The sequence below is a fragment of the Ambystoma mexicanum genome, chromosome 3p (genome assembly GCF_040938575.1).
Source record: "Ambystoma mexicanum isolate Mex_15411 chromosome 3p, UKY_AmexF1_1, whole genome shotgun sequence".
Taxonomy (NCBI): domain Eukaryota; kingdom Metazoa; phylum Chordata; class Amphibia; order Caudata; family Ambystomatidae; genus Ambystoma; species Ambystoma mexicanum.
Genome location: NC_090925.1, coordinates 211,549,701 through 211,574,847, shown reverse-complemented (window position 1 = coordinate 211,574,847; position 25,147 = coordinate 211,549,701). Strand labels below are relative to the sequence as shown.

The 25,147-nt window shown below is 45.7% G+C and overlaps 1 protein-coding gene across 2 annotated transcripts in view; it reads right to left on the bottom strand.

The window, feature by feature from the left end:
- COPS7A (COP9 signalosome subunit 7A) overlaps positions 1–24,718 on the bottom strand; it is a 217,502-nt gene extending 192,784 nt beyond the window's left edge. For both annotated transcript variants that reach the window (XM_069650669.1, XM_069650670.1), the window contains exon 1: positions 24,592–24,718. The gene's annotated coding sequence lies outside the window, so the exon portion shown is untranslated. The remainder of the gene's footprint in view (positions 1–24,591) is intronic.
- Between the last annotated feature and the right edge of the window lie 429 nt (positions 24,719–25,147).

The window sequence follows — 25,147 nt, the reverse complement described above, 5'->3', positions numbered from 1 at the left end:
ACACAAGTAATTGTATTTATGTTTCTTTATTGGCGAGACCCCGCAGCCTCTAGCTACAGCTCCCCTCGCTCAACGGCTGCTGCGGAATGTTGATTCTGAACGTATATCAACATTCCACAAGATGCCTATGCACGAGCCCGTGCGTATTACAACACACAGGTTTGCCTTTAAAGGTGTGCAAGAAGGAAAATGAAAAGGGAGGTACAAAGTTGGTAAAAAACAAAAAACAGTCCGATTTCTTTTTCATCCATTAATTTAAAAAAGAAATCAAAACAGGTATTTGTTAACCAAATTCCAAGCTCCCTTTGACACCATGAAATCAAACCATATCCAACTTTTAGAGTGGTCGAAATGCCTCAATACAAGGTGCGTGGGCGTTTCCGTCATGATCCTCTCTTGTGCCTGAGCTGTACAGTAGGTGGATCACTAAAAACAACTAGGGGGACCTACGGCCCCCCAATTCGTTCAGCCTTCTGACCCATCTGTTCTTCCGTGCATGCAGTGTTTTGGGCAATGCAAAAGGATGAAACGCTCTACATTGGTCAAAATGTCCCTCGCCCAGAATGCACAGCATGCGTCTCAGGTGCCGATTACAATCCGCAAGAATTCTGCCCGTTGGGGTCATTCCCCACCACCCAACGACCTTTCCTATGTCGAGCATTTCATGGTCTATCCCACGCCCAAAACCTCCGATTTACAAATGAACGCATACAACAATAGCTAGATACAAAATAATTCCACCTTAATCTACCTTTAGTTTCTTACCTTTACTCCAAATAAATGTAATCTCCCATTATACATCTTAATTAGAAATGTTCAAGGGTGAAAGATTGCCAGATTTAATTTCTTGTCCGTATTGCCAGCAAAAGTTCCATGACACAATAGGTCTAATCCTCTATAGTCTTCGCTTATTTAAGGAGCGCCTTCTCAGATCTCATTTTAAACACAACCCGCTCCCCAGTTACCCAACCACGCCATTGAACACGAAGGGTGCTTTACCATTTAGAGAACACACTTCTTTCCATAGGCAAATATCTGCCATATCCACAAAATCTTTACGGGAGGACCGTTTTCATTTCATTCTGATGACTTCTGGCATTTCTTTACAAAAATACAGCACAATGCGTACCCGTGTGACTTAACACTGGCAGCACGTGCATTATTTGTATAGCGTTGCATGATATTGCTCTGGTCATCCTTCCTTGGTCAGGATCAATACGTAATCGGGAGGCAAAGTAGACTTTCCAAGGCGCACAAGCATGGATCCCGAAGCTGTAAAGGCCATGTGCTCCTACTGAAATGAGTGAGGCTGGGATCCACGAGCAGGGGCAGGAGATGTTGGAAGCAGCATCAGACAATTTTACTCCCTTACTAGAAAAAATATTCCCAACACAAAAAAAAAAACATTGGAAACCGACATGTCATGTCCCCCTGCTGTCACCCGCACAGCTAGGTGGTACCTGCAGAAAACGTAGTGCCAACATTTGCTTTTCAGTTAAAACATTCTTCTTGCTTATAAAAACTCCCATTAGGAATGGAACTTTGTTATTCCCAAACAACATTTTACTTCCAAATTTAAAAAAATAGGGGAGCAACAAACTCCAACTTCAAAATCTTATATGAGGGCCTGGTTGGAACCGTTGCAGCCTGACCCATGTTGACACTAAGCATCAGAGTAATGGAGTATGCTCTACATGTGTACAGCTACATCAATAAATCTGTGGCATTGCTGGAAAAGTGCATGCAGATGCATTATACCAGTTGATCAAAATTGCATTATTGACATATATGACAGTTTTCCGGGACCCTGAATTAAGATTTTTAAAACGGTATGTCATGCTCTATCTATGGTACAAGTTCTGCTACCAGAACAGAGTCCAGTCTTCTAGCTCTTACAACTCCTGTGACAAACGTCACGATCTTGTCCTGCCTAGGGTCAAGGTCTGATATATTACTTATGTCTTGGCCCTTACATCACTGAGACCACAGCGGGAAACAAGCTGTAAGCTGGGGATTGTAGAGGGGCTATCACTGCACTCGATCCTAGTGGATTTATGTGAGACTCCATCAACGTTTTCGATGACCATATTTCTAAGATGCAAACAAAGCATTGAACCTGCCTCAGAGATTCATAAAATAGAACACACAATAAATCAAGTAGAAAATGGGTGCATAAAAAGTGGTGTTGCAAGAAAATAATAATACAGATAACGTTTTTTAACAGGCCTATCGGTATGCCAAGCTCAAGGGCCAGGTTGTCAAGGATGTCCTAACGGGCAGAAGATATGCAATGTGACCAACATGAAGCAGGCGTTTGTTTCAGCGGGGAAAAAAAAAGACTTGCAGCACAGACTATTTTATGAGCAAGACAGAAGACTTTGAATGGCATTCTGGCATCCAGAGGGAGTCAGTGCTTTGGTCGTAAAAGAATTTGGATATGCTCCAGCATTCTGATCGACGAAAATGAAAAAACACCGATTCGTCTTCAGAGGAGCGAAGGTGCATTTAGGAAGGCTGTACAAAACGGAATTGGGCAAGAAAAGTAAAAGTAGGCCTCAAAAAGTGCACCTGCCACTGGATAGAGATAATCCACTGTACACGAACACGCAATGATGCGCCGCGTGCCTATAGAGAACTGAAGGGGGGCGGAGGGGGTTGCTGGCAAACTGCTGCAAAACAGTAGGTTACCAAGCTTGTCCAGCCCTCTTTGGGATTCTCCATCTAGGATTGGTCCCTTAAATTGGGGCCAGAGTGTTCATTAGTCATCGCACTCTCACCTAGGAACCCCAAAGTGTTTGCTTGAATCCGATGGGACAGCATTTTGTGTACTCCATCACGGGTTCTGTACTTTAATAAATGACTTCTTTATATATTTATATATTTTAATTTGTTCCTTGTGTTTTATCCGCCCTTTGTATTTAATATGGCCAATCTCTGCATCTTCCTTCCATGAAATCTCTTCAGAGGTGAAAGAGTGCTCTGTACAAAACACATATGTTTATATTGGGTTTTGGTTTAATAATTAAACGTTACCGCACAGAACTCAAAACATATACGATTACATTAAAAAAAGGAAGTGCAATATCAAAAATCGCATTTCATCCACATACTAGATTTTTTATCACCTTATAACCAATTAATTCTTCATTTACTTTCATAAACTAATTTTGAAAAATGTATATCGCTCAAAATTAATTTAAATGTGCTGGCCCTGTAATAATCTCAACTATTAATGTTCTTCTGAATGGCGGAAGCCACATTGTGCACAAATCGACTAATCTAAGCACCCTCCCTCCCCCAACCAGGGCACTGTATGGATAAATGTATTAAGGTATCACAGCAGTTCGTTTCCTTGCAGATGTGTTCTTTCAAACCTATTTGTGCCCTGCTATGTATGCGCCAGTGACTTCCAGGAGGACACAAAAGATTACATCCGACTCACAAAATGCCCATGTCCCTCGCAGCTGGATATAAAAAGGAGCAGCTCACCACTGGCAGCTAGACTCTTTCAGGTATTCCACTAGGGAAGACAGTTCTCCTATTGTGTTTTTGCCACCGATCATGTTTTCGCATCTTTTTCATTTCGCTCATAAAAAGGATCAAATCAAACGTAATTTCGTCTAGTGAGTTTGGATTGGGGCCTTAGAGCATCTCAAACAAAATTACTATTTAGAGCCTATTGGACAACAGAAAAGTTGTACAGAAGGCAGCTTTTGGAGAGCCAGCTCTGCTGGAAAGTGCTCAAGAGGCTCCCTCAGTCACTTGATTTGGTCTTGTCCAAAAACAATGCAGTTTTTAGAAAGAGTACGTGAGAGATTAAGTTTAGTCTTGAACACTGTGATATCCATGAATGCTTTTTTGTTGGTTCTAGGCGATATATCTTTGCTGGTTGAAGTACGATTGCTACGCGCATGCATGATTGCTAAAAAATTGCTATTGAGGTCCTGGAAATCAAGTAATTCTTTTAATATTGATGACTGGGTGGAGGACCCTCTTACTGTTTCGACATATGAAAAAGCCATTTACAAAAACACAGATGAAATTGACAAGTTTTGGGACATATGGAGCAGTTTTCTTGATGTCTATGGATGAAACAGAACTTTAATTCGAAAGAGTTTGTCTCTAGCTCTGAATATTGCTGTTGGGTATGTTTACTATTTTTTACAATGGCTGTGTGATATTTTTGTGTTTGCTACAAAATTCAATTCAATTGTAATATTTTGGTCCTTGGCTTCAATACCGTCCCTTTTTTCCTTTTCTTCCTTCTCTTTCCTTCCTCATACACTTTTATTCTTTTTCTTGTATCTGTTATTTAGAACTAGTTGGTGATGAATTTAATTGATTAACACTATGTTATGTTCTTATTTGTTATTGTGAACAATAAAATATTGAATACGTATTCTCTGGCATTCCTTAGTAAACCCATTGAAAGCACCAAACTGACACTTTCCCTATGCAATGTTCACATCACCAACAATTTCTCGTTACAGAGTGACAACATATGCACCTTTGCCAGTGCCATCAACAAGGTCTGTCCTAATGGCATCACAAGGGACAAGGATGCCTAGAAGATACCTCCAGATGTACTGTTCTGTTCAGACTGATTTTCTGTACTCTGGCCTGGTGCACAGAAGGCCAACCTATATTGTTACAGAGACAACTCTGGGGAGCTGTAGCCAAACCAGTTCAAGGTAGCAGTGACAAGGGTCTAGGCTAAGTCTCAAGAGGTGGGGAGCTTGTAAAGGGTCCACAATTAGTACACACAATGGGAATCACAGATTATACTTAGACGGTATGTATACAAATACAGTTATTTAGCACCGAACAGTAGAAGTACCTCACAACAGTAATAATAGATTACATATATACGGCCACTAATCTAGGGGACAACACCAATCAAACTCCTGTAAAAGAAAGTGCAGATTCGTTATATGTACTACAGGTCCACAGAGAATGTAACCCTAACTTCAAAAAGTCCTTCCCACGCTGTCTGAGGCCTGATGCCCAAAAGTTCAGCAGTACAGACAAAGTCTGTAAAGCTGGAAAACAAGAAGGGTCTCTGGGGTCCAGTGAACAGTTCGAAGGTTTAGAGGACAGTGTATTCCAACTACAGAAGTGTCCCCAACTTTGGGAGTGCTTGCGCCAGCAAGCTATGGTAAAACCAAAGCATAAATGTTTTGCAAAAGTTAAGAAAACTTTTACAAGGGAGTTTAGAGGCGGGTAAGGACCACTGTAACTTACCCCACGTACTCCAATTCTTCACAGTACTTGGTAGGACGATGGAAGAAGGTCCGAGGTTGCTTTTCCCACTGCCAGCATCAGTCCTTTTTGGATGGAGTTGCAGGTTCCAGCTGATCTCTCGCTGGTGCAAGGACTCTCGGATGAAGAATGCAGCAAAACTCGATGCAAGACCCCTCTCAGGGCTGGATTCAACACAGGTATGCTGTCGGGCGGTGATCATTGCAGCACGGCGACGCAAGGGGCCTCAATTGTCACGGTCAGACTTTCCCTCCTATCTCAGGTGCCCTTGACGGCAGGACTCCAAAATATCACGGAGGTAAGTCTTGTAGGACAAGCTGAGGATCCCCCAAGTTCCAGGCCACAACTCTGAACAGCAACGTTGGCAGCACGGTAGCCCAAACTCAGAGTGGGTCAGTCATAGGATGGTCCCGGGACACTTCTGACGGCTCTTCTTCGCAGGGTACCGAGCAGACGTCAGGAATGGATGTTCCCTCCACTCCAAGGGTTGCAGCTGCTACGCAGGACTGCTGAAGATCACAAGCAAAAACAGGGCTCCACCAGGACAGCAGCAGAAGTTGGTCGCCAGGCTTCCTTCGTTCGGGTCTGCGGTCTCTTCACGGGGTCTCACAGCTGGACAGGAGTCTTGGCTCCTTCAGGTTACTCCAGGATCTCTGAAGAATGGGTGCAGGTGTCCTCTTATCCTAAAAGCCAGGCCAGAGCCGAAACTCCCACTAGCAGGACTAGCCATGCACACACCCCAGCAGTGAACCAATCAGAACCACTGAAGCATACCACTCAAGACACACTGAAACCAGTTTGTGGATTGGGACCAGACAGTCCCAGCCCACATCCTGCCAGAAAAAAAAAATACTGCCCTCCATTAGCCCACCAAAAGCCTCTGCTTTCCCAGGCACTGGAAGTCCATATAAGAAAATTCCTGGCCTCAAAGGCAATGAAGATGGCCAAAGGACAAGATGGCCAAAGGACAAGCGAAAAACCATGTCGGACAGCCATGTTTGGACACTAGCCACAGTCAGTAGCCAATCACAGTAAGGCTAAAACAAAGGTAACAAAAAGAAAAATGGTAGAAAGTCACTGCTGCCACCAGCTTGTCCATTTAACACACCTAGAGTAACCGAAAATCCTTTGAGTGTTAGTCTAGGGCAAAACAAAAAAGCGTACCCCATTGTAAAATGATAAAAAGTACCACAAATGTTACTAAAAGTAGTAACAAAGTCACAAGACTAAGGGAAACAATGTTTCCCAGTACTGACAGCTGGAAGGACAGGTCAGTTTCCCCATAACAGATGAGAAAAAGACAGCGTAGTGAAGCTTGCCTGCAAAAAGTACAGGTCAGGACCAAATATAAAAGCAACAAGTTTGAAAATGGAAGGAAAGGTGCAGTAAAGAGAAATCTTTCCTAACACGTTCCAATCGATTAAGCCATCCCCACGACTTTTAGCAACAGAAGTACATTTGTGGGTGATCCCACTATGTTTCACGTCCTATGTAAATCTGATAACTCTCAGTCAGACGTCTGTCCAGAGGACACCAAGAAGAGAGGCAAGATCTTGTTCACTACTTCAAGGGGTTGTGTACCTAGCCAAAATGTTCCATTTTTTTTCAAGAATGTCATTACTTTGTCTTTGCGATATTTACCTCTAGGCATTTATTCATTGCATATGTCCATGGAGTATACAGTAAACACTGAGTCGTAGAGGTGTCTGGACTGAAAGAACAACATTGTCTGCATAGGCGAGGCAAGATATGTTTGCTTTGCCTAGTTAAGGAGGGAAATGGTGTGTTGTCTCCATCACGTCAATCATATCAGAGACATACAGATTAAAACAGGCATGAGTGTCAGAGACCTTGATAAATCAGAATATCTGTAGAAAAGAGTCCCTCAGTATTTAAACAAATGATAAGTCGTTTCGGTATGTAACATCAGACGTTTCAATAATCCTGTGTTGATGCTCGTAGTTTCTCCCAGAGAACGTCTCTATGGACCTCAAAGACTAAAATACAAATCTAGAAATGCAACATACTAAGAACCACTACGAGTTAAGGCTTGATCTTTTAACAGATTTATAACCAGCCTTTCGGGCGTAGTGCCATTCCGTTGTAGAAGCCTGCTTGATATTTCAATTACCGGTCTGAATCCAGTGCTTTTCTAGTTGTTTCAGCAAAATACTTGCAAACACTTCACTGGAAACGTTCAGTAAAGCTTTTGGGCGATACTTTCCGGTTTGTCGGTCTTCCTTTTTACAATTCTTTAGCGCACACAAACCTTAGGCATCAAGTCGCTGTTACAACCAGTTACACTCAAATCACGAAGGGAGGACAAGACCAAAGTCAGATGGCTTAGGTAAACAGCCAGGTTTTTAGCCAGGTTTTTAGTGCCTTTCTGGAGGTCCAGTAAGATTGTTCCGCTCTTAAATGTGGTGGGAGAGCGTTCCATTGGTTAGCTGCCACCGAAGGGTAACTTGCACCTTTGCCTTTTGGCCGTTTGTATACATTTTGAACAAGTCGGTGGGTGTAGGCCAGTCTCACAGGTCTGGGGGATTGGGCCTTTGAGAATTTTTGCGACAGGTTTTGTGAGGCGGAGTTGGAAATGCATTTGTGAGTGATGGATAAAGTTTTGAATATAATTCTTTCCTTGATCGGCTGCCAGTGGGCGTTTCTTCTTGCCTCTGTTATGTGCTCTCTTGATGTCAAGTGCTGCTCGGGATTGGCATGGCTCTAGATCACTTGGAGCCTATGGATGTTATGTGCTGAAGTGCCCGCAAAGAGAGCATTGCAGTAGTCTAGCCTAGCCCCTACAATGGTTCTTGCAACGAAGATACCGGTTTTTGGGGCTAGGAATGGTCTGGCAGCGTTGGTTAACTTGAATGTTGAAGTTGCAATGGCGTGGACCTGTTGAGTCATCGAAAGGGTAGAGTTGATGTGTACACCTATGTCTTCACCGAGCGGAGACAGCAATCCATAGACAGTCAATACTGAAGTTGGCATATTGGGTGCGGAGGTTCATTATTACAGAGGGAGGCCCCAACCACCAGGATCTCTGTCTTTTTGTCATTTAGACAGAAGTCATTTGCAGCCATCCACGATTGGATGGATGAGTATATGTTGTTTAAGGCACGCAAGTCGCCATGGTAGTTGCCAGTGAGGGGTAACAGAATGTGTGTGTTGTCAGTACAGTTGGTGTACGAGACGCAGACTGAGGTCAGAAGATCAAAGAGGGGTTTGGTGAATATGTTGTATAGGGTGGGGGAAACGCAGGACACTTGAGGCAATCCACATGAGATGGGAGGGAAGCGCACAGGCAACATCTGAAAAGACTCAGATGCTCTGCCCACCAGAAAGGATTCTACCCAAGACGTGGCTTCGTGTAAGAAGTAAGCAGCCGATGTGTGATGGCGACACAGAATTTTGTGGTCAACCAAGTCAAAGGCAGTGGAGAGGTCTAATGAGAGAAGGGGAGCAGTATTGCCGTCGTCTCTGAGAACATTAAGTTGGTTATTGAGGTCCAACAGGTCATTTTCGGTTCCGTAACCTGGTCGGAAGCTCGACTGGCGTAATCCTAGGATCCGATTGATTTCCAAACATTGTTGATTTTGGGTGTAGGCCGTCCCATCTAGTAGTCCTAGGATCTGATTGATTTCCAGATGTTGCTGGATTTGGGTGTAGGCAGACCGGTCTAGTATTTTTTAGCAGGAACGGGATCGTTGTGATGGTACATAGTTCCTTGGGATAGCCAGGTCTATTGTAGGTTTATCAATGGGAGAACCCAGGCTTCATTTAGGGAAGCAGGGACTATGCTTGAAGAGAAGGAGGCGTTGATAAAGCAAAGGGGGAGGGGAGTGTCAGTGAAGTCCTTTATAAAAGAGGCTGGACAGGTGTCATCTTTACATCTGGAAGGCTCAAGACTTGAGTAAGGCGGCCACTTCCATTCCCAGTGACCGGGTAGAAGTGGAAGTTTGCTGGTGGTGGTGAGGGGTGGGGGGTGGGGGAAGATTTAATTGAAGATTGCTTTGTGAGGATTTTCTCCTGTAAGAAAGCTACTTTGTCGAGTAGGGCCTTTTAAATGCTTCTACGCCACGTTTCATCTTTGGTGAGAACTAGGAGGTGTGGCTGAGACTTGCAGTTCCCTCAGGATGGTGAAAAGCACTTTCATGTTAGAGTTAGCATTGGCAATTCTGTTAGAAGTGACTTTGGCCTGTGTGATGGCCGAGATGTTTTCCAGGATGCTTCTGCCTGGTGTTTCTTTGCCCTAAACTCATGTAAATGACTTGTGAACCATGAGTTGGCATGGGTCAGTGCTTTAGTTTTATCAAGTGTTAGCAGAGCGACCGTGTCCACCATTGTTGCTATTGACTTGAGATAAATGTCAGCGAGAGCAACTGAGTTGTTGGTCAGGTGGAGGAGATGGTTCAGTTGGAGGTCAGACAGCAGTGGTGTGATGCTGTTTTAAGTAAGTTTGTGTGAGCTGAAAGCCCAGGTGGGTGGCGTGGGGGTGTTGGTCACCACAAAATGGCGGTAGTCTTGTGTTGCGTTAAAATGCTTGGCAAGTTAGCAGTTGTAGTGGGTAAGTTATGTGGTAACATATGGTGTAGAAGAGTAAAAGGGGTTTTTCAGGGGCAGTTGGCGACTGGAGGGCCTCATGGCTGAGTAAGCAGGGGACTAGTCTGCTAATATGCCATTTCTGATTATCAAAAGGGTGGACATAGGTAGTGTGTACCAGGTGTGTTTTTCATAGGCTAAAACACTTATTTCTGAGGGCAGTAGATGCAGGGTGGGTATGCCTGGTGCCAGTGGGCTTTATTAGAGGCGGGTGAGTGGTGGATAAGCCATTGTAATATGGGCTGATAGCTAGTTGTGGGGAGATATCTTCCCTGTAGCTGTGGTGAGAATCGCTGCAATAGACCTAGCACCTGGTCAGGCTGCATGCCGGAGGGGCTGGGGTTACTAGCAGACCTTACGGTCTTCTTTAGAAGCGAGAGCAGGGCTGCAGGCTTGTGGGACCGAGTGCCGGAGGGTATATAAATGGAAACTATGTGGCCTTTGGACCCAGTTTCCGAGAACCTTTCAAATAACAATGGTGAATAAGAAAAAAGATCTGACCACATAAGGATTGGGTCTTAAAACAGCATTTGCAAGGCCTTCAGGGCTAGATGTTTTTTAATTATTTGTTTATCCATTTTATATGGGCCGACACAAATTTGCCAGCCAATACATGTAAAGTTTTGTAATCTTATGCAGGAATACGGATGTTCATTGGTTCGTACATTTCTGCATACTAATGGCAGCCCACATTGGGGAGTGTTCTATTTCGTGTCAGGGGACAGCATTGCTGCTAGGTCCCAATGGTTTTGGAAGGGTTCGTGGCAGCTCCAGGAGCACAGTATACACTGGTGTCCGTGGCAGCTCGTAGCATTGCTTGCAGCCTCTTGGGCTTTCTCCTGCTAGGCTTAGCGACTATGTTTCCTTCAGCTGGTTGGAGCGATCAGACAACTAGAGTAGCCTGCCGATAGGCTCTGGTGGGCTGCCATGTTACGGGCGGTCCACCCAAACCTTTACTGTAGTTTTCTGAAAGAAACTGGCCAACATTTGTTTGAAGAGGCATGGAGCAATCCACAGTAATAATGCCCAGACACATGCAAGCGCTTAGCGAGGGGACAGGAACTGGGGTCCAACCAAATGCCACCTTCCCCCACTGTGGTAGGAATGGCTATGGTTTCTACCCTGGTAGGCCTTCCACTCCAGATCGAGAGGGTTCACCATTCCCTCTTAACAAGGGCAGTCTACTGATCCTATCACACTATTTTCCCCAGGAGGTCACTTCCCCTTTTTTCCTGTAATCTCGTCAACGTGAACTCTTACACCCCCATCCCAATGAAACCTTCATGAAACATTATGAAATGTCTGATGACTGCTGCACTTCAGACTCCTAGTTGTCATGCACCCAGCCAATTTAACATCCGTAAGCAGCTGAGAATTTTAAAAAGACAAGCACATCTATGGGTTTCCCTTATCATAGCCTTTAAGGAAATCCCACAAGCCGTGACCACTCTAATTGAATGGACTCCAAACAGACATTAATTGCTGCTTGTTGCATAATTTCCCTAAAACATTGCCCAACACAAACGTCATTGCAAAAAAGCAAAGGCTTTGAGACATCTCTTAATAACAGCATCAGTCTAGTAAATCCTTAAGCATTTAACAAAAAAGTAAGTTCGGTTGTAAAAAAATGTGGGATGAGGGAACAGAACATGCAAGCCAAAAGTGAAGATTAACAGTTTTGTGCCAGCTGGGAACTGGAAAGATCCATCTAAGTTCCCCGGGCTCTGATATATCAAGACCCAAAGGCAATAGGACAGTAGAATTATCAAATATATGAGTAAGGCCCTGCCAAGCCTGAACTGTCATTGTTACCAAAGTGGAAGATTTTAAAAAGTAATCTTCTCAGAAGAGTTGCCTACTTATCCGACTAAATGGTGTACTTCCTCGTTTTCGAAACTGTACCAAAACAGATATCACAACCTCAAATCATTTATCAGCTTTCCGATTGAGGCTCAGGCTTTTTTAAATGTATTTTTGTTTTGCATTTGTGACAACGCCCAAAGGTATCACAGCGTTAGTACCTTGTTAGAACCATGTTACAATGGGATATGAGACAGGTGAATGACTGGTCAGAGATGGCAATTCAAAGCAAGGTACAACTAAGCCATTATTCATCTGTTATTCATTAGCCACGTTTTAGCAAATTTTTTGAAGGCAGGAAAAGTATGTTGGCTGCGAATACGAGTTGGCAGACAGTGTGGGAACTGTGATGCGGAAGCTGATGCCGCCTGCTCTTCTCTTGAAGGGGTGGCGGGGGGTGTTCAGAGACACATTGGCACCGGATCTGAGAGAACGTGTAGGGACAGACTGGGTGATACAGTCAATTCAATATTGGGGGGCTTCTCTGTATAGACAGTGATGGTTAGTGTTACGAACTGCACCCAGGCTTTGACAGGGAGCCAGTGTGCTCCGCGCCTAGTGGTGGAGATGTGGTCGGATCTTTTGGGGCCAAGGGCTGTGCTTTGTTGGAGTGGATTCGTTTTGGAGTTTCCGTGAGTAGTACATTGCAGTAGTCTAGTTTTGACAGTATGAGAGCTCTGGCGAGCGTGATGCAGTTAGCTGGCGAAAGGAACGGTCTACTCAGTGCAAGGAGTCTCGACGTATAGGCGGTAGATGATGAGAGAGCCATGATTTGTCCATTCATGCAGGGATCGGATTCTAGATAGACTGGGGCCTGATTCACAGAAGCATTTTTATAATGCTGCAATCCCATTGGAAAATGCTCTGTGAACCAGGCCCATAGTGTCTTTATTTGCTTAGAGACCTGAATGGGTGTGTTGTCAACATAGGAGAAGATGGGATAGAGGGGTTTGATACAGTGCAGTATGAGAAGCTTGTTTTTTCATCATTTAGGCAGAGGTTATGGGTGGCCATCCATTTTTGGATGGTACTGTAGACTTTGCTGATTTTGGTAGTATCAGCAAAAATCACCAGCGAGCAGGATGAGGATTTGGGTATTGTCTGCAAAGTTGGTGTAGGTGAGGTCACTGGCGTCGAGAATGTCAAAGAGGTATTTAGTATAGGTGTTATAGAGGGTAGGGGAGAGGCATGACCAATATGTTACAACTAGCATTGCTGGGATCACGTCTGTCGCCTCATCCCCTATGGCCTCTCGATTAGTCCTACCGCTGAGAAAGGATGTAATCCAGTCTGTGGCTTCACGTGAGAAATGAAGTGTTGGGTGAGGTGCTGGCAAAGTGTACTGTAGTTGACAAGGTCAAAGACCGCAGAGAGAACAACAGTAGGATGGCTCTTATATGTTCTTTCTCCTCTACGTCTGGATGTTTTAACCATCATGGGGCCAAGGAAGACATTAACATCACAAGCAGTATGTGGCATGCTAGAAATGATGGCTTTATCTGGAGGGCTTTCTGTGCAGGGTTTGAAATTGCTGGGAGTTGGGAGCTTTCTAGCTCCCACTTCTAGCCTAGGAGAACCTGGCTTGCTTAAATCCAACAGCTACCATGAGCTACTTTTGGCACCTGTGGCCAACTGGTTCCTTACAAACAAATATGTCAAATTAATTGAGAAAGTTACCAAAGAAGAATTAGGACACATCTAAACATGATGGATTATACATAATGGGCAAAAAGTTAAAGTTTGCCTTTCCTGTAGAAGTTAGATGTTTGGTGTGCTGTGTAGTCACTCCTGGTACCCCATGGTAGTTCCTGCCTATTGGATGATGCCTGACACCCAGGAGCTGGATTTCTCTCCTGTCTATTGGATCTTAATTTTGAGCCCTGCGTCTGTGTCATCACTTAGAGCACAGTGGGCTGCTAAAGCCCGCTATGGAAACGGAGGAAAATGCCCATTGCTGCCAATAGGTTCCATGTCATGCATGACACTGTGAGCCACTCCTGGATTTTGCACGAAGGCCCACATTTACAATGTGAAAAACAAAACTGCAAGTCCCAGTATGTAATGGGGGAAATCGGAACTGGTTTGAGGAGTCATGTATGATAAGTCTGCGTGGCAGCTATGAATGCCCAGAGGACCTCCAAGTCGGATGACATATCTCTTGTACTATCGCACTCAGGGTTCTTTCCTGGGACCAGCCCTTGGCAGTGACACCCCCTTGAATCTCTGGGATCCATTGATCTGAAGCTTGTGTACGCAACAAATGCATCAATAGCAAATCCACGGTTTTGCACGGTTCTACCAGAAGCACTGGAATTACAGTGGAATCCTTGCCGTCTCCCTAAAGTTCTTAAGAGGTTCCATCAGCAACAAGAGAGCTCTTGTGGCTTCTTTTTAGGGACCCTCATCAGGAGAGGAAGGATACGAGGAGAGATGTACTAACGTAGCAAGAGAAAACTGCACCTATGATGTCACTTTTTAAGAGGAAAGAAGATGTCTGTAATTTTCATCAGTCAAGACATTACATCGACTGCTGCCCTAGCATTTGAAGCGGTTCCTCTATGGGGGGAAAAGACCACAGACAAAAGTAATAGCAGCTTTAGGGGGCAGATGCCCAAGAGGTTCCTCTGCTGGGTATCAGGCAGCCTCTTTGGCTCGCCCTAAAAAACGTCAATCATCATTACAGACTTAATGTGGAGATCCTACCCCTTTGGCAGCAGTGACCCAATAAAGAAAAAGGTGTCCAGGAATGGTATAGCAGAGGGAGGTCTTATTCATAGTCACCTTACATCAACAGCTTAAGTATGCATCATACATAAAGCCACGCTATGGGACAGGAATAGGGACGTAGAGAGAATGCTTTAATTACATACTGGTAATATTAATTCATCTTAGTTCTACTCCTCCTCGACACACTACTTACGTCCTGCTTCTCCCATCCTTGGTAGGATGGAAGGGCCCATAATCCAATGGGAAACTGTGGGATACTGGGGTTTATAACCCTACAGACGAATAAGGACTTAGATAAGAGGGGCCCTGTATTGGTGGTAGGTACCTAATAAGTAGTGTGACAAGGAACAGTATGAGTTATAAAGACTACAGGTAAGAAATTTAAGCCTGCCCAGCCAATTCTTCCTCTGTTGGTCAGACGAACAACAAGTGCTCGCACCCAGTTATCACACAGGCTTACAAAACCGCACAAAAACAATGTTTTACTGCTAAGAAAGCCAGATGTATTTGGGCTATGAATGCTTATTTTGCATTAGTTAACAACGGTTTGAGTTATGATTTTGGGTCAGTTTATATGAGCATAAGGACCAAGAAAAAATGTCATTGGCTATTCAGGGGACAATTTGAAATTAACTAACTACAGTTATATTTATGGTCTTTAAAGAAATAAAACAAATTAAATGTGCATCTGGTGTGCAGCATTAGTAGAATGTCAGTACAGCCAATTCCTGTCACAAAACAGCATCAAATTAAGACTCATACCTGTCGAGCGGCCTCATATGTGACACCAGGATCTGGCCCTAGATTTTAGGGCTGAAACCTGTCTCCCTCCTACGAGACAGCTCAGCTGACCTGCCAGGAAGTTCCACACGACCAATTTACCAGTCTTCCTCGCCTCGATTTAACCACCCTTTGCATCCTGCTGGCCCGATGAAATGGTGAGAATTTAGCAGTGTTTCTTCTTGCTGCTACCATGCAAGCCTACGTTCCCCGCGAGCGACTTGCGCTTCTGCTTATAATACTACGGGCTGTTCGCAAAATGGCTGGTGCAACGCGGCCTGAAAAGCGAGGCTGCCTTTGGTGGCTAAGCAACCACTAAACTACAAGAACCAATTAGGTCCGCTGGCAAAGGACGAAGGCCAGGAGAAAGGCCCGGTTCGCCTCAGGGCACCAGCAGGTGGTCTAGCTCAGGTGAGAGTCCATCCTCTTTGCCTTATTCTTTCCATACATCAGCAACTATTTTACTGCTCCCTCTTCATTTCCGTCACCCATCTCCCGGAGCCCCACTAATCAGGGGCCGCTCTGCAAGAGGCTACCCGCCGAGACCTTACACTCGCGGCCTATGCGCCTCTGCACGACCACGCCTTGCCTCGTCTGCTTCCCTCACGCCAATCCACCACCAAGGACGTTCAAAACAATCGTGACTCCAACCACCGTGAAACTCTTAGTGCCCTATCAAACATGCAAGTTGGCTTGCTTATTAACCACTAGCACAGGTCGAACAACTCCAACTACTAAGCCTGACACGAATCTACATACAGAAACTACTGCATTTCTTATATTGTATGCATGCATTACTGCCTTAGCACTCATTGGTTAAATGAAATATATATTATATATCTCCTCGCTGAAACTACTGCACTGCTGAGTTTGAAACTTACACCACCTGATTTGAATTGCAGTGCCACTATCCTTTAACACAACTGTACGCTATGCATTGACCCGATTTTCTTCAATGTAGTACACCTCATGATGTTTCTGTACAGCCGGTAGGCTTAGCTATTGCATCCACAATCCGACTATTGCTGTGTATAGCACCCTCAATCCAGCTAGCCACATATGTTCTAATGTATTATGCAATGTTATATTGAGCCTTACCACGACACAGATTTGCTCCGCTTTACACAATTGCATTATTTGAACCCTTTTGCAACTGAAGTGACCTGTTACTTTCTTGCCATTCTTCACCAACTGTGCCCCACAGTGGTGTGATCCAACACCACGGCTCAATACTACCACTATGTACGCTCTCTGTATCCTGATGTTAAAAGTACTGTTTGCCTCATTGGCTGCAAGATTACTAGCATATGCACTAGCCCTAATCAATCGTGACTACCACAGGACTGCTGACTTGTAAGGGCATCAAACCCTTTACTGAAACGATTTGCCCTATACAGTGCCTTCAGCTTAAAGGCGACCACTCCTGTTTAACTACCCTATGCCAGAGTCACCTACCAGTTCTGAACACCACTACCCAGCCAGGACACGCTAAAAATATGGGTTTTAATCATATGCCACCCACTAGCCCAAACACTCACTACCCTATCAGCCAAACCAATCTACCATGCTCTCCTCTGGTCAGAAATGCTACACTTCGGGCTAGATTAAACTCCATGAAATACCGTCCAAATCCCTTATTAAAACTAACCCTACCTCTAGGAGCAATAACATCAAAACCAAAACCTATGTCAGAAATCAAATATCTGACCCACCGTCCTCGCCCCACAAAACATGCCTGGACAAATCACCTGTTATAACCAATGACTAACTGCCCACACATCAAAACATGCCAGGATAAACCACAGGTAGCGACCATTGACCAACCCCCGGCACATCAAGGGCGCCCTAATCAACGCTTGATCCGTAGGGGCGCACACAGAAGAAATAGCGGATCTGATCGCAGCTGAGAACCTCGACTTCCTTGCCATAACGGAGTCATGGCTCCACGCTGCTGTGGGCCCAGCCCTCCTCCTAGCAATTCCCGATAACTATGAAATCATAACACTCAAACACTGTAACATGTCAAACACACCCTGGCACAGCCCTTTCCATGCTCCACTGTGCCGTATCTGATACTCTTGCCCCCATCATGAGGATCCGCTTGAAGCCCAAAGCCAAGTGCAACTCTTGGTACGACTCAGACCTCGTCATCCTCAAACGCAATTGCAGGGTGGCTAAGGCGAAATGGCGTGCTTCTGGTTCATCCTCTGACAAACTGGCCTGCCGCCTGCTCCAAAGGCAATACCGGCTCTCGGTCCGCACCAAAAAATGAGCCCACATCCAAGCCTGCGTCTCCGCAGCATCTAACAACTCAGCCAAACTCTTTAAAATCTGCACGGAGATGGCCAATCCTGCTGCAGTCTTTACCTCTCCTGTCCCCTCCCAGGCCTTCTGCACAGCCCTGGCTTCTCATTTCATCTCTAAAACTCAGGACGTCCTGTCCTCTTTCTCGCTCCTCCTCCTCTTCCTTTGGTCCTTCTTTGGCCACCTCTCCTCCCTCCTTCTCTGCTTTTCCCCTGTTCTCCTCAGACAAGGTTTCTAGACAAGTCTGATCTATGAAAGTCTCATCAAAACAGGTTGACCCCTGTTCCTCTAAAACCATCAAGAACCACATTGACATCCTGGTTCCTGCTGTGGCAGATTTCTGCAACCATTCCTTCACCACTGGAGTCTTCCCCTCCGCCCTGAAGCACTCCCTTGTGCACCCTCTTCTCAAGAAACCCTCTGCCGACCCTTCCTGCCCAGATAACTATCCCCCAATCTCCATCATTCCGTCCCTAGACAAACTCCTGGAAAAACTGGCCATCTCCCAGCTTAATCTTCACTCTGAATCTGTTGGTTGTCTCCATGACCATCAGTCTGGTTTCAGAGCTGCCAGAAGCACGGAAACTCCTCTACTGAACATCCGTGAAGACCTGCTCCCCAACCTCAATTCCAACACCCCTTGTGTCCTTATCTTACTTGATCTCTCTTCTGCCTTTGACACAGTCAACCATGATGAACTGCTCAACCGTCTCCGTGATAACCTGGGTATCACCAATCAGGCCTTCGCTTGGCTGACCTCCTTTCTTTCCGATCGACCCTCCCAGGTCCAACTTGGGTCCTTCCTCTCCTCTATCTCCATCTCTACCTGTGGAGTTCCCCAGGGGTCTAACCCCTCTCCCTGGCTGTTCAACCAGTACCTGGCACTTCTTGCCCACCGCATTGCCGCTCTCTGCTCCAACTTTCAGTGTTATGCGGATGACAACTCATTTTCAGGCTGCCCTCGGCCACCTTTTCTCCTGCTCTCATCTCTAACTGTCCGCCATTCAGGAGTGGTGTGCCGCCAATGATCTCTGCCTTAATGCCAGACCGAGATTCTCCTCATCGGCACACCTGCTGCCTCGTTTCCTGTTACTCTTTGGCCGGCCTCTCTTGGCCCTCTTCCTGCGAGGCTAAAAACCTCTGAGTCATCTTCGACTCAGCGCTTTCCTTCTCTCCCCACATCTCTGACATCTTCAAGAAGTCACACTACCCAGCTGCACCTCCTCAGAGGTATTCTTACTTTCCTTCCCCCAGAAGCTCACTGTCTCCAGAACCCTGGTACTCTCTAGGCTGGACTATTGCAACAGCCTCTTTCTAAATCTGTCTGCCTCCACTCTCCGCCCTCTGCAACTCATCCAAAACAGGACGGCAAGACTTGTCCTTGGCCTCAAGCCCAGGGACTGTATCTCTTCAGGACTGAAATCCCTGCACTGGCTCCCAGTGGCAGCCAGGATTAAGTTCAAAACCCGCTACATTGTCCACAAGGCCTTCTGGGGCCTGGGACCTCAATACCTTCAGCTCCCTCTTCCTAAATATCTACCTTCACGAGCTCTTCGCTCATCCACCTCCAACGTCCTCAGGGTCAGTCGCTTCTCCAAGCAGCGAGTTGGTGGTAGATCTTTCTTCTGGTGGGGCCTCCCTCTGGAAAAGCCTCCCTGCTTCCCTGAAACTTGAGGAGAACCATCTCCGGTTCCGGAAGCAGCTCAAGACCTCCCTCTTTGCTTCTGCTTGCTCTCCTCCTCTCCCCTGCTGATTTCCTGGCTGAATCTGAAACGGCATTGGTTATCTGACTACCCTCTGATCTGCATTGGTTACCAGCCCCCCCCCCCCACTGCCAGTTGCACACCTGCACTGCCCCCCTGTGCAGGTGCATGCTATAAATGCCATATCATATAAGAGTAGATCGAGCGGATTCAAAAGATGGGAGGCATTGCTATCATTATCAAATCCGACCTAGCTTTGAGAATAGCCCATTCTCCAGTGGTTAGCTCCTGTGAACTAATCACAGCTAAACTACCAATCTCCAATTCTGGCACCGTAACCATACACTTAATATACAGACCACCAGGACCAATTGGGTCTTTCGAAGAAGACCTCATTAATTCTCTCAGAGATCACTAAATTGACCTCTCAAATTCTCCTCTTAGGAGACTTCAACTTAGAATTCGATGATCCTAATGACCATAACACGCTAGCAATCTCTAATGCACTAACAGAATTAGGGCTCACCCAAAGAGTGACCCAGGCCACCCAAAACAAAGGAAAAACCCTTGACTGGGTAGCAGACCTTTATTGCGCAACTTCCATCACATCAATTACACCTCAGACTTGGACAGATCACTCTCTGCTCTCATTTACCTTGCCAGCTAATACCTCTAATTTCAAGGTCAATCTAACTGTACCACTTCGCCCAACGGGGGAACAAAAGGAATATTATTGCAGATAAGCTTATTCCACTTATCACGCTCACCCTTAACCTAGTGTCGAACTCAACTAGTCCAGATAACCTAGTAGATGCCTATAACGTCTCCATGACTAAAGCTCTAGACACCATTGCTCCACTTAAGATGCGCTTTAGGTTTGCTTTTACGCATTTGAACTCATGGTTCACCCCACATCTAAAAACCCTGATAACTGAAAAAAGAAAACTTGAATCTCTGTGGAAACTTCTCCCTACTGAGGAAAACAAAACTAATTTGATCAACCTAGATGCCTTCTACAAAAAGGAAATAATATGCACCAAACAAGAATCCTATAATGAGAGGATTAATAAAGCTAGCTCAAGCTCTAAGGAGCAGTTTACCATCCTAAGGGAAATGGAAGCTCCCACTCAGACAGACAAATGTCTCAAGAACAAACTCTGGTGCACAAGTGTCCAGAACGCCCTACAGAATAAAATCTCCCTCCTCCAAAGTAAAATCGGCAACAAAAAAAGCTAATGTACCTCCCGAAGGTACCCATAGCAACGCCACAGCCTCCCATAACAAACCCCCAAATCAGTTCAGCTTCTCCCGACTCTCGATCCCTAAGGTAGAAAAAAAATCATCTCCTCCCTCAAACTCTCTAAGTGTCAAGGAGATAGCTGCCCGGCACAGATAATTAAAGTCCTTGCGCCTTTCATAACCAAATTAATTAATTCCTCATTCACCTCTGGCACTGAAGATCCTCGACAAAGTAACCTACATCCAAAGTCAGGATTACCTAGAGTCTAACGACCTCCTCGGAGCACGCCAATCTGGCTTTAGAACACGCCACAGCACCGAGATAGCCCTCATAGATTTAAAAACCCAGATAGACGAACTGAAGGATAAAGGAAAAACAGGCTTGCTGCTACTTCTTGATCTTTCGGCCGCCTTTGATCTGGTGGATCACCAAGTTCTTTGTAAACATTTGGCCTCAGCAGCGCACTTTTTACGAGACGAAATTACTTGGATTAAATCCTTCATGAACACGAGGACTATGAGAGTCTTCTCTACACTAGCAGCTGCTGACCCGATACCAATAACCTGTGGTGTGCGACATGGTTCTTGCGTCTCACCTACATTGTATAATATATTCACATAGCCATTGATCAATGATCTAGACCATCTGGGTGTCACCTACACCAACTATGCAGATGATAGCCAGATCCTCATACCACTCTCTGGAGAGTATGACAAGGACCTGGCTTTGGTGAATAAAATATACCACATCATTCAGGCTTGGATGGCCGCACAAAGCCTATGGCTGAACGACGACAAGACTGTAATGTTAGGTATTCTTGTAAAGCGCACGTTCGCCAAAGGCATCTTGGCGCTATAGGAGGGAAGAGATCCAATTTACGATAACCAGACAGATAGAACAGATGGGTTTTTAATGCCTTTTTAAAGGCAAGGAGGTTTCCAAGATTCTTCAAATACAGCAGCAGCAGACTGTTCCAGAGTCTGGGGGCGACAACAGAGAAAGCACGTCCCTCACAGCAGGCACGCTGAAACACAGGGACAGTGGGAAGACCAGCGGAGGCCGAATGCATAGACGGCGTTGGAAGATAGCGAGAAAACTTTGCGCACATGTATTCTGCTCCTTGAGCCTCAAGAGCGTGATGGACCAAACATAGGGTTTTAAAAACAATGCGCCGAGCGACCGGTAGCCAATGGAGTGAGCGCAAGACCAGGGAAATATGGGCACCATAAGGAGAGCCAGTGGCTACCCAGGCCGCCATATTTTGTAGCCGCAGGATAAGACCTTTTGGTTGAGATAAATAGAGGGAATTACAATAATCTAATCGACTCAAATCAATGGCAAACCGGGGGATGAAGTTGGACGGGATCAAGAGGGAGAACCTTTCCAAGGATACGAAGATGGCATCTTGGGGCTTCATAGAGAGAGTAGCTGAAAATATAACACCCAAATTCCTCACCTAAATCGGCCGGGACCGAAGGGGACCCAAGGAAGCAGGCCAGAAAGAAGAAACCCAAAGTGAAGGATTGAGCTCCTAATACTCGGTTCTACAACTAACCTCAACAAACTGAGCTCAAACTATACCTCCTTCAATATCGATGGTAATGCCATTAAAGTGGTTAAAGAAGTAGTAGTAAAAACCCTGGGTTTTTACCTTGACTCAGCCTTCACACTCAACAAAGAAGTAAGCGCCATGGCATCCTCTACAGCCTATAACTGTAACTCTGATTAGGGCTTGCAAACCATTTTTGTCCAAAGGTAGTTGCACAATCCTAGCTAGAGCACTTATCCTATCCAAGTTCGATTATTGTAATGCTTTGTAGTTGGGGGCAAGCAAATACATCATCAAAAAATCCAAATCTTGCAAAACAATGCTCTTAGAGCAGCCCATGGCATACCAAGGAGAGAACATTTCTCGCACCTGAGGAAACAGGTCAAATGGCTCTCTACTAAAATTATGCTCAAAACCTTATCACTTCGCATAAATGCCTCAATCAAGCAGCACCCATCTACCTCTCTGAGAGAATCACCAAAAAATCCACTATACGCCCCACAAGTACAGCATGTCTGGTGGTGCCCAGATTTAAGCTTAAATAAAAAATAAAAAAAGCAGGGGGGGGGGGAAGCAGCTTCCCTGTTTTGGCAGCACAAGCATGGAACACCTTACCCCTTACACTGAGAGCCAACTAACCTTTGTTCACGTTCAGGCGTAACACCATAAATTGGCTTGTTACAAATGACTTAAATGGTTAGCTCTAGACCCGAGGATCCCTGACCGGTCTGACCTCCTTGACCTCGCCAAGTAACTTCTCCTGACTTAACCAAGTAACGCCTTCTGACCACCATGTAATTATCTTGTATCTGTACCGTTGTGTACATCTACTCACATTTCACTCAAGTAACTCATTTGTATCTGTACCCTTGTTTATATTTACCTACCTTTACTGTATAATCCACTGCATATTTGACATTCCTGTATCTACTGTAACTAAACTGAAAGTATACTTGTAACCTCCTGTGTGAAAGGCACCCAGATAGCCCTGGGTTGGGTGTGCCATACAAATAAATAAACTTACATCACTCTGCATTCTGGGATGTGTAGTGCAATACAGTGAATAGGGATCATCCACCATAAATCCCAAAATGCAAAATGTCTTTCATTAAAACGAGATCTGGCTCCACACTTGGTAACTATACCATCAATGCCAACATGGCAAGCAAAGAACATTGCAACTTTTGGTCATATTTCCACATAAGGGTGCATCTATGTACTCAATATGCAGGTGCCGTGCCTCCTAGAGCTGATGCTACCCTGGTGGGGCTCGGGCCAGCCCAAGCCCTGCTTAAGGCTCTGGCCTGACCCCCCTCTCAGGTCTGACTCCCTCTCAGGTCTGTGACTGCCCAGAGCATGGGCAGGCCACGAGCCCCACCAAGTGCCCACCCAGCCCTTCTTTTTAAAAAAAGGCACGCTCCGGGTGTGCCAACAGCACATACAGGAGCGCCTCAGCCGGTCTTCCGGTCCCGGCTGCCTGACTACCGGTCCCCCACAGCCACTCAATGATTGGCTGGGGCAGGACAGGAATAGAGCGCTTCCTGGTGGCGCTGTGAGGCGGCAGCAAATTCATACAGGTAAGTGAGCCCCTTTTTTGCACACTAGCTCCCCATCTTGCTGCTCCCAGTACCTGTTATCCCCTTTTGTGACCCCAACGCCTTTAGCTGCCCCAGCCCCGTTTTCCCCTTTTCTTGACCCCTAATCCCATTTTTCCCCTTTAGGTGCCCCTAACCACTTTAGCTACCCCCCAGTCCCGTTTTACACCTTCCCTTAACCCCCTGTCCCATTTAGTGCTTTTAGCTGCCCCAAGACCTTTTTTGCCCCTTCTCTTGACTCCAACTCCCATTCATTCCCTTTACCAGTCCCAAACCCACCCTTTCTTTGATCACCAGTACCATTTAGCCCCTTTACCTGCCCCAGACACCTTTTGCCCCTTCTCTTAAACCCTGTCCGATTTAGCCCACGTTTCCCCTTAAGATGCCCCAGACCAGTTGTATCCCTTTTCTTGATACCCAGTACTATTAGCCCCTTTTCTTGATCCTCGCTGCCCTTGTCCATTTGTTGCCCCAGTCCTGTTTAGCCCCTTTTCTTCCCCCGATCGCTTTTAGCTCCTATTCTTTCCACAGCCCCTGTTCTAGCCCAAGTCCATTTAGCCTTTTCTTGTCCCCGACTCCCTTTAGCTCTTCTGATGTGCCCTCCACCCAAAAAAAAGACTTGGCTCATTTTTTGCTCACCCCCTTTTCTTACCCCTACACCTGTCCCTCCCATGTTTTGTGGGGACATTTCCCAGGCTCGGCTCACGCTTGGCCCCCATGGCCAGGCCAGACCGCCTGGCTCGACCCTAACCATACAGTCCATGGCTCTCCCAGGTCTAGCGCCTTGCCGTCCCTTCCAGCACCACCAGCCGCTATGGGCAGTCAAAAAGGCAAACGGGAGATTAGCACTGTCTCTTGCAGGCCGCCCCAGACCGTGTGTTAAGTAACCAGGTATACGTTGACAACAGCTCCGGATTTTCGTTCCTCCCCCCATTAACCTTCCCACTTCGCTGCATGACTCCGGCTACTCACAGAACGTGCGCGTTAAGTGACTCTCTGAGCCACTGCAAACCGCACCGATCCCCAGGCCCGGTGATCCAAATGTTCCTGTCCGTCCTCCCTTTCCCGGAAGTATAAGGGAGACTCTGACACACAGATCTATGCCGTTTGTTTTTGTCCTCTTTACGGAAGTATCCTCGAGTCTCTTCTCACCCGGAAGCAGTAGCAGAAAGGCAGGGCTCCCCGATCTTTGGAAACACTTTGAACTTGATTTTCAATTAAAAGACCTGGGTAAATGTAAAAAGATAAAGCTCGTATCGGTGTATTTATTGAAAGATTTAATTAGTAATATCCATTGACCAAAAAGAAACGGAGTTTCCTAAGAATAACACAGCGACATTTGTCTTTTTAATTAAAAAAACATTTGATATGCGACTGTCCGATCTCATAGGTGCCAGGGAGTGCCACCCTCATTGTTGGGAGACATTACATTTTAAGCAAAAATGTTGTTATTCTTTTTAGTTTTAGCTATTATGTAGCACAAGTATCCGCGGAAACTATTGCAGAACAGTACAGGTAGGTGGGAGTT